Source organism: Cebus imitator, unplaced genomic scaffold (assembly GCF_001604975.1).
Source record: "Cebus imitator isolate Cc_AM_T3 unplaced genomic scaffold, Cebus_imitator-1.0 Scaffold264, whole genome shotgun sequence".
In the NCBI taxonomy this organism is placed as follows: Eukaryota; Metazoa; Chordata; class Mammalia; order Primates; family Cebidae; genus Cebus; species Cebus imitator.
Window position 1 is genome coordinate 1,864,432 of NW_016107579.1, and position 10,600 is coordinate 1,875,031.

Genomic DNA, 10,600 nt, shown 5'->3' on the forward strand with positions numbered 1-10,600 from the left:
AACTCAGATGGATGGACAACATCTGGCAAGCGGCAGTTGTGTGGGCTGCTCAGCAGGCCACAGACAGAAGACTCGGCAAGCGAGTGTAGCCAGTCAGCCCCGTCCAGACTGGCTGGGGGGCTGCATCTGTATGTAGGAGGGAACTGGCCAGAGTGAGGCACCAGCTAGTGGATGTTTAATGAGAACCAGCTCCTCCAGGGAGGACCTAAAGGCTGGAATGCAAAGCCAAAGGCTCCATGGCAGGCAGGAAACCAGGGCACTCAAGAGGAGCAACCCTGGAGAGCCCACAGCTGCAGGTTCTTTAACCTTCATATCCAGGACTTGGCAGACACAGGGAGGACTGGGAGACAGGCAGACAGATGGGATAGTGGGTGCAGTGCTAGGCAGGCCAGAGAACCCATGGTGAGGGTGCCTGTTTCCAGGCTGCGAGGCCTGGGCGGCCGGGCAGGCTGGCTGCTCCAGGGTCGGCGATCAAGACTCCCAGGTGCATTGTTCAGACAGCATTTTTGAATGTCTGCTACAGGGCAGGGATGGTGTGCAGAGCTGAACATGAAGACGCTATGACCCACCCCAAGAGGGCTCGCACCCTGCTCTGGCGGAAGCACAATGGCCCTGCACCTCCTCAGCCGGCTGGCTCCTCACTTCTCTTAGACAAAGAGGGTAATGAAATGTGAAAGGGAAAGCCCTGTGTTCTCCCTCACAATTAGCTGTAGGCTGCAAGTGAGCAAGTGGGGAGGGGGAGAAATGCTGGGCTTAGCAGGCAATTAGGCACCTAATAGATGGGTTTTGTTGATGACATAGACCAGAACCCAAGGTAAGACCTGTGATGGGTGTGTCCCCAGGCACTTTATAGATTCCACATCTGGCCAGCCCTTGTCCAGCAGGTTGGCTGGCTTCTGATGAGCTCTAAATGCTCTCACAATCAGGATAATAATCATCTCAACCCATGATGAGCCACCCGACACATATTTTCTATAGTGGGCCAGTCTTCTCCCTAATTTTCTAGTTTTTAAAAATTCTTTATCATATGCTTGTATTTTACAGGCAGTAAATGAAAGCTTAGTGGTCCTACAAATGCCACTCATTCATTCATTCTCTACTGTCGAGAGTTTGCTTAGTGAATAAATGTGACTAGGCTCTTTGGGAAGATTAAAAAGTCAGCACATGTAATTCCTGCCCTCTGTAGACTCCTTGAAGCTGGGAGCTGAAATGTCTCACTTATCTCGTGGCACCGAGCCCAGTGCCTGGCGTTTAGTAGATGGTCAGTAGGTGTGGAATGGATGTGTGAATGAATGGAGAGATGGATGGATGAACAGATGTTCTTAAAGGCCTGTGGTACCCTCAAGACATCCTGCTTTGAAAGCTACAGAGCTCTGCTCCGTATCATGGTGACAAGAAAGATGTGGGTAAAATGTGTCTCAGCCACTTTTTGCCCTAACTGTTAAGGTCCTCCTCTGCTCCCTCTGAGACTTCTTAAACACGTAGATTCCTGGGGCTCTCCCTACAGAGTCTGACCTCACCACGTCTGATGCTGGGCCTGTGAATCTGCATTTTAGCAAGCATCCCCAGAAGAGTTTAACATCGTTGGGCATTGAAACACATATTAAGAAACACCACAATTAGCTCAGCCCAAATCTCAGTTGTCCAGTGGATATTTTTCCAAATTTTTCACTATACGAGCAGAGAAGTCTTCCCTGTAGACTGCTCTGTGTGCAAACCTGATTACTACCACTTCATAGTCAGGTATCTTTGAACAAAACCGGAGACAATGGTAGTTTTCATCAGCCTAACTCTCCTTTCATCTCCTGTGACAATACCCTTCCTATTTTTTCCCCACCACTGCCACACCCCCCTCCCACAAACTGCCTTGGAAAACTGTTCTTCAGATTCCAGCTACACTACTGGCTTTCCAGCCATGGTGCCACTATGAGGGGTCCAGAGAGTGGGCATGTACTCCTACCTGGATAAAGCGAAGAATGTCAGAGCTGCCAGGTGGAGGATGAGAGCGTGCAGGAAATGAGGCAGCCAGGAGAGGCTGGGAGAGAGATCGGTGGAGCCAAAGGCCCTGGGCCCACAGCACCAGAGTTCACACAACACTTTGCTGCATTTCTGTGAACCTGAAGATGCGCGGGCACTTCTGGGTAGGCGATGAGCTGTACTGTGAGAAGCATAGCCACCAGCACTACTCTGCATCTGCCACCCTCAGCTGGGCCAGGGTCCTGCCCATACAAGTTGGCATGGTACAGACAATGGTGGGTAGTGGCTCTAATGTGAGCTAAGTTTGGGGACCTGAGGACCCTTTGTCCTTGCTGTGTGGGTCAAGGTCTGGGACCTGTCTTGGGCTGTGGGTGCCTCACCCTCACCTTGCCAGGCCTCTTCACTGAAGGATGAGCACTGTGCCAGTCTGAGGTGGTCACTGCCTTTGGTAAGTCTTTGTGTGGCAGGGTCTAAGCAGGGGGGGACACATAAGTGTCCAGAAGGAGAAGGGTGGGCCAGGGGCTAATGGTATCACTGTGTAAAGTTTTTGACATATGAGCTCTATAAATGTATGAATATGGACAAAAACAAAAACAAAAAAGCTCCCCCAGGACACTTTTCCTAAATTTCCTTTCTTGCTTAAGCTACATTGAATTGGGCTTCTGTCACTGGAATCTGGAAGAATCCTCACCTCACTGATGCTCAGCAACTTCACTGGTAAAATAGGGACAATACCTATGAGACTCTCCTTTGTGAAAATTCCTATTTGAGAGCTCCTCATGCATAATAGATGCTCAATAGCTATGAATATGTTCTGTTTCATTTTAATATCACCTACTTTTTCCTTGGGATCCAGCTGGACCTCTGGGACTTGATGAGCTCTCTTTTTTGAGCTGGCAGTTCAGATGGGTCTGTAAACTTTCTCTCACCCTCAGCAGAAGCTCAGCACGCAGGCACAGAGTGTGTGTCTTCTGGAAGCTTGTATAGAGCAGTCATTTTTTTAAACTGTGGGCTCAATCTATCTGCCCATAGAATAAGATTTGCATAGTGGTGCTGGGGAGAACTCAGTAGCTTGTGATTTACAGATGTAAATTGCTTTTTAATTTGGAAGAAAAAAACTGCCTGGTCTTGAGCAGGGCTTCTCTTTAGACATACAACCCTGGCTTGTGAATTATTCTTCCAGCTACAGGGCATTGGTTAAAGACTCTGGTGCACCCTATAACTCTGGGAGGGCTGTAATTGCTGCACTAACTCCTGAATTTCCCTCTGGCCAGAGAGCTGCAACCCAGTCTCATTTAGCAAATTTGCTCAAGATTTATTATTTTCTTTTAGGCTTACTTCAACTTTAAATTTTCCCCTTTCATAAAGTTCTTCATGTTCTCATACATTTGTGCCCTGGGAACCACCCCAATGCTGTCCTTCACATACACAAACTCCTGGCCCTGCTTCCTAAAGGAAGAGGTGATAGTGCCCTCAGATAAACAACCACACCCAACAATCACTGGTTCAATACCTGCAACACACCTGTGCTAAGTATGATACATGCAAAGATATATATACATGCACACACACATATATATAATACACTACATAGTTTATTATCCACATATATGTATATATAAACACATTTATATATACATATAAACACATATATAAAATATGCCATGCATGTATATATAAAATGTGCCATATATGGCATATATAATGTATAATCTATGTATGTATACAAACATATGCATGTTCACACACATATATGTATGTGTATGTGTATATTTATGTGTGTTTGTATAATTTTGTAAGTGGAAGTAGACATTTTCTCCCGTTTTGCAGATGGGGAAACTAAGGCTCAGAAACTGTTTGTTTGATCATACACTTGATAAGTGACTGAGCTAAGATTTAAGTAAAGAAAGTTCATCCAAGTGATCAGGCACAGTGGCTCATGCCTGTAATCCCAGCACTTTGGGAGGCCGAGGCGGGCCGATCAATTGAAGTCAAGAGTTCAAGACCATCCTGAACAATATGATGAAACCCAGTCCCTACTAAAAATACAAAAATTAGCCGAGCGTGATGACAGGCACCTGTAGTCCCAGCTACTTGAAAGGCTGAGGCATGAGAATCGCTTGAACCCAGAGGGGTGGAGGTTGCAGTGAGCCAAGATCACGCCATTGCACTCCAGCCTGGACGACAGAGCAAGACTCCATCTCAAAAAAAAAAATAAAAGAAAGTTGGTCCAGGTTCAAAAATTGTGCTTTTAACCACTGGATTGCCCTGTCTCCCTGTTAAGTAAAGCAGAGCCTGCCTGAACCCAGCCTTGTGGCAGCTACTAGACACCCTTCAGGCTGGCTCGGGTCTCCTCATGAACGTGCTCTGGTCCACCTTTTCAGACCCACTCCGAGTCCTCCCACTGCAGCCGTGTAGCCCACATGCTTCCCTCTCATGAACCAGACAACACTGACAGACGAGGAAGAGCTCTGCAGGCGGGCAGACACCTTCATCAACCAGGTCCATGTGGTACAGCTCTTCTTCGTGAGCCCTCACCGGCCAGCTGCCTCCCTCTTCACACTCGCACAACTGGACCATTTAACAACTGCATTTGGAGTTGTTTCCCAGGAACTAATGCCAAGGTCAATGGCCTTTAGTTTCCAATTTGGAAATTGACTTTGTTTTTTCGGATTTTGAACATCCAGATGGCATTTGTTGGTTGTGAGACTTCTCCTCCCTCCTGCCCTTTCTGAGTCTTCAGAGATTCCAGAGAGTAGATTCCTTGGGCTCACGTCAGTGAGTTCTTTTTGGATTTGAAGTATAATTTGTGGGAGCCCAGGACTTGAATGAAGTCAATGCTGGTGATGCTTCTAGCAGAGATGGCCGGCAGAGGGCTTACTTATTCTCCCTAATCTACCTGCTTTTCAGCTGGGTTCATTCTCTCCATCTTGAAAGCCCCTTGGAAGGAAAACAATGGAAGATGAGTAGGTGGTTGGACGGTTGTGCTTTCCCTCTGTGCCCTGTTACACACCTGTCTACCCTGTGGGCTTGGGGAGTACCTGGTCACCTAAGGCAGAGAAACCCAGTGGCCTCAAATTGTGGCCACATTTGTATTTTCCTGGCTCCAAACAAAATGGAGGGGGGGGGGAAAAAGAATTAATTTTCTCTTGTCCTTGGCTTTTTTCTCCCAAACCTCAGCTCATTCAAAACGGTAGCTTTTCCTGATACTGTTCTCACCGCCCCAGAGCGCGCTTTAGCATTTGTCCTTGGCTGTGTGTCTGCCTTTTGTGTGTCTCCTTCCAACATCCCACACAGACTCAGCTCCCTGTGCACCCGCAGCCCTGCCTTCCCCGCTGCCTCCCCTGGGCTTGGGCAGGATATGCAGTCACGACAGCTGGTGGCATTTAACCTTAGCCCCCATTTCGAGTCATGGAGCAGTCCTTCTGGGAGTCATCAGCTCCTCCTTGCTCCTCCACATAGGGGTACTTCAATTAACACGTCTATTCCCAAGCTTATGTACAGTGTTGCGAGTTATTTTTTTAGACAGCCTCTTTGCTTTAATAAAGAGTCTCTGCATTTCAGCCTCATGAATATGTTTAAATTTCAAAGGCCCTGGATCACAGAAATCTGCACCAGAGCCTCAGGCTGAGTAAACATTTCCCCTGCACACACTCATATATAAGACATAAGGCTTTACTTAAATACATAAACGCTGATGGGAAAGTGAAGGGATGGTGGCAGGAGTTTGCTCATTGTTCCTCCCTCTGTTCCCCATGGGTCCTAGCCCAGGGCTGGGAACTCACAACTGAGGAACCTGTGTGGTAACTGATTAAGGTTTTCCCTTGCCTCAAATGGAGTGTGTTTGTCTCTTTTCTGCCTCCAGCCCAGTTCTTACTGGCTGCATGGGCTGCTGAGTTAGCACGCTGATCTCAGCTACTCAACTAACAAAATACCTTACCTGACTCTCATGGACACGGTAAGAAAGGATTGCAGGAGGAAGGGATTCTCAGGAGAACTTTACTTACTTATAGCTCCCTTCCTCTCCATTAACAGATCTTGACAATTTGACTCTCTCAAGTCGACCGGTCTCTGGGGCCAGCGTGTAGCCTGTATGAGGCCATGGGTGTCAGGAAAGTCATGGCCAAGGAAACCAACACAGGACTTTCTCCTACAGGCCCCGTAGAGAGGATGGTAAGGCAACAGGTCCTCCTGTAGGGGCCTGCCAGCCTCCTCTCCCCTTGCTCCCATGTGCCTGGTCAAGAGAGAGCTGAATGAGTAGACTGAGTCCTCCCTGCTCCAGCAGCTTGGAGAATAGGAGGGGCCAGGGAAATGTCCTCCAGATTCCAGACATGGTCACCCTCACAGCCGCTGTAGGGAGGAGACAGCTCCACCACTCGCCACCAGTTCTGAAACTGCTGCCTTATGTGATATCTAGTAAGAGGCCAAAAACTCAGGGGAGAACAAAGAAAAATAACAGCCCATCAGTAGTGGATGCTGTAATGTGTCACGTAGCCTCTCCTACAGGAATGAAGGGCTAATGCCTCCCTCAGCTTCTGAGAGGCTCCCAGCAGATGGCATTCAATTGTCAGCCGTCTTTGAGGGTTGCCTTAGTCTAGTCAAGGCAGGCAGTATCAAATGCCTCGTTGATGCAGGGACATAAAAACCCAGCCCTCTTGCCTCAGTTCACAACAACTCTAAAGAGTCCTAATAGCCTGGTGCCTCTTCGTGGAGTGTGGCTTTGTGGAGGCAACCTGCCATACTCCAACATCTCCCTCTTCTACTCCAACATCTCCCTCTTCTCAACCTTGTTTCCTTCCCTTTTCCTCCAGGGATGATCCCAAGAGAACTCCCTGAGACAACTATGCAGGACACTCTCCAGCTTGCTCTCCTTCCTGGGGATCCCACCTGCAACAACACTCAAGGGGTCCAGGGTGACGATGCCCTATCAGACAAAGTGCACACCCAGCCATAGAAGGCTGCTCTCTTAATCCTTCAATGTCTGATAAAATTCAGCTGTGATATCATTGGGCCCTGGTCATTGATTAAATGGTAGTTCACTTTCTCTTCTGTCATAATAGGTCTTTTGAAGTGTTTCACTCCTTCTGAAGTCAATTGTGGAAACTTTTGTTTGCTAGAAAATCATCCATTTCTTCTAGATTTTAAAATTATTGCCAAAAGTTACATATGCTCTTCTCTTGTAAGTATTTTAATTTCTCTTGTATCTGCAGCTGTGTCTGCTTTCAAATCCTTATCTCTGAGACTGAATAGAAAAACAGAGCACTTATTGGTAATCAAGAGCAGGACATACCCAAGACTTTCAAAAGCTGAAATGTGGATTTCCCAACTACACAGCATAACAAGTGAAGAAAGGAAATGTGGCTACTGTTGAGGACTGAATTAGAGTCAAATGGAAGCAATATACGCCAACATGCAGAGGAAAACTAAGATGATGAAAATGATGAAAAAAAAAAGGAGTTGGGGAAAGAATGCACGAGTCTAACATTCAAGTATTGGGGCTCCAGGAGGAAAAAAACAGCAAAAAGATAATAATTCAGTAACAGGAGAAAAATTCCGAATGGAGAAGAATGGATTCTCTGGAAATGTGAACTATTAATATTAAATACAGAATCTGGAAATTGAAGGGAGACATTTCAAGAGGAATTCTTACAATAGCCTAAAACTAATAGCACGTAACTATTTCAGCACCACTAAGTCAGCAGGGGCAGTGGGAGCAGGAGGTTAGAGACATTCCAAATGTTCGTCTCAGGAGAAATGAAGGGGAGCACAACAGAGGAAGGTGTTCTAGTGGTCTTATCTCGTGCAGGGAGCAAGAAGAGAAAGCAGTGGAAATGTCTTACCTGGTGAAATAATTCGTATCTTATTTCAAAGAACAATAGAAAAATAAGTATAAGGAAAGAGAAACCATTAATAAAATTTAACAGTTTTGTTAGGCTCTACACATTAACAAGATGAGTAAAAATTTGATCAAACCAATGAAATAAGGGGGGGGGGAGCAATTTAAAATGAAGTACAAATATAAAATAATAGGAAACAGAAAAGGCAGGCATGTACATTATTAAACTATATGTGAACAAACTGAATCATCTCATCAAACTTGTCAGAGAGGGTTAAAAACCAAAAGCAGGCTGGACATTAATCAGCCTGTAATCAGCACTTTAGGAGTCTGAGGTGGGAGCATTCCTTGAAGCCAGAAGTTCAAAACCAGCCTGGGCAACACAGTGAGACCACATCTCTACAAAAAAATAATTAGCTGGTTGCAGTGGCACACATCTATAGTCCCAGCTACTCGGGAGGCTGAGGCAGGAGGATCACTTGAGCCCAGGAGTTTGCTCAAAGCTATCAAAAATAATAATAGACATAGCAACCTATTAAGAAACAGGCAACATAAAAAATATGCAAATGGAGACAACATAAAGTCGAAATGTAGGGGGGTGGAATTAAAGTGTCAAGTTTTAAAATTGTTTCTTTGTTTCTATTCTTTTCATTGTGATCTAAAATAAGTTGTCATCACTTTAAAATAATCTGTTATAGCTATAAGATGTGTTTTGTAAGCTTCATGGTGACAATGGTACAGAAACCAGTAACAGATTCACTAAAAGCAAAAAACAATAAATTAAAACATACTACCGGAGAAAATCACTTAATCACAATAAAAGACAGTAAAAAAGAAAAAAAGGAAGAGAGGACTTACAAATCAACCAGAAACCAAGCAACAACATTAGAGTAGTAAGTCCTTACTCATTAAAAAAATCAAAAAAATTTATACAGTTTTTCCATTAAAAGGCATAGAGTAGCTGAGTGAGTAAAGAAATGAGACCTAACTCTATGCTGCCTACAAGAAACTTACTTCACCTACAAAGATATATATAGGCTGAAGATGAAGGGATAAAAAAAGATATTCCAGGCAGCTGAAAACCAAAAAAAGAAGAGAAATACCTATACTTTTTAGATAAAACGGACTACAAATGGGATTACATCAAGTTAAAAAGCTTCTGCATAGCAAAGGAAACAATCGTCCTATTGAAGACACAACTCACAGAAATAAGAGTAAATATTTGCAAACTAGCCATCTGACAAGAGATTTTTTTCTCTCCTCCTGTGACAGATTATGACAAGAGATTAACAACCAAAATACACAAAAGCAAGCAAATAATTTGATTTAATGGTGGACAAAAAGACCTGAATAGGTAGTTCTCAAAAGAAAGCATACAAATAATCAACAAGGATATGGAAAAATGTTCAATATCATTAATCATAAGATAAATGTAAATCAAAATCACAATGAAATATCATCTCACCCCAGCTTAAATGGATTTTATCAAAAAGAAAGGGAATAACAGATGTAGGTGCAGATGTGGAAAAAGGAGAACATTCATGCACTGTTGATGGGAATATAAATTAGTACAATCACCATAGAAAACACTTTGGAGGTTCCTCAAAAACCCAAAAATGAAATTATCATATGATCTAGAAATTTCACTGAAGGTATATATCCAAAAGAAAGGAAATAAATATATCAAGAAGGCGTCTACACTCCCATGTTTATTGCAGCACTAGTCACAATAGCCAAAAGATGGAATCAACCTGAGTGCCCATCAAGGGATGCATGCATAAAGAAAATGTGGTGTACATGCACAAGGGAATATTATTCAACCATGAAAAGAATAAAATCTTGTTATTTGCAGCAACACGGATGGAGCTGGAGTTCATTATGTTAAGTGAAATAAGTCAAGCACAAGCACAGAAAGACAAATATCACGTTCTCATTCATTTGTAGAAGCTAAAAATCCATGTCTCATGAAGATAGACTGTAGATTGGGGGTTACCAGAGGCAGCAAGGGTAGAAGAGCAGGGGAGGGTGAAGAGAGATTAATTAATGGGTACAAACATACAGTTTGATGGAAATTTGATAGAATCAATAAAACATAATGTAATGGTTAATATTGAGTGTCAACTTGATTGAATTAAAAGATGCAAAGCATTGTTCTTGGGTGTGTCTGTGAGGGTGTTGTCAAAGGAGATTAACATTAGTGTCAATTGACTGGGAAAGGCAGACCCACCCTCAATCTGAGTGGGCATACTATAAACACCTGCCAGTACAGGCAGAATACAAGCAGGCAGAAGAACATAGAAAGGCTAGATCAGCTTATCTCCACACTTCATCTTTCTCACGTTCTGGATATTTCCTGCCATCAAATATCAGACTCCCAGTTCTTCGGCTTTGGGACTTGGAGTAGCTTCCTTGCTCCTCAGCTTGCAGACAGCTTATTGTGGGATCTTGTGATTGTGTGAGTCAATACTACTTAATAAACCCCGCTTTATATCTATCTATCTTATTAGTTCTGTCCCTCTAAAGAACACTAACACACGTAGAGTTTGATAGGTCAGTAGTGTGACTATAGTTTAATCTATTATATATTTCAAAATAACTAGAAGAAAAACCTTTGTAGGGACATGGATGAACCTGGAAACCATCATTCTCAGCAAACTGACACAAGAGCAGAAGATCAAACACCACATGTTCTCACTCATAGGCAGGTGTTGAACAATGAGAACACATGGACACAGGGAGGGGAGCACTACACACTGGGGTCTGTTGGGGGGAAATAGGGGAGGGACA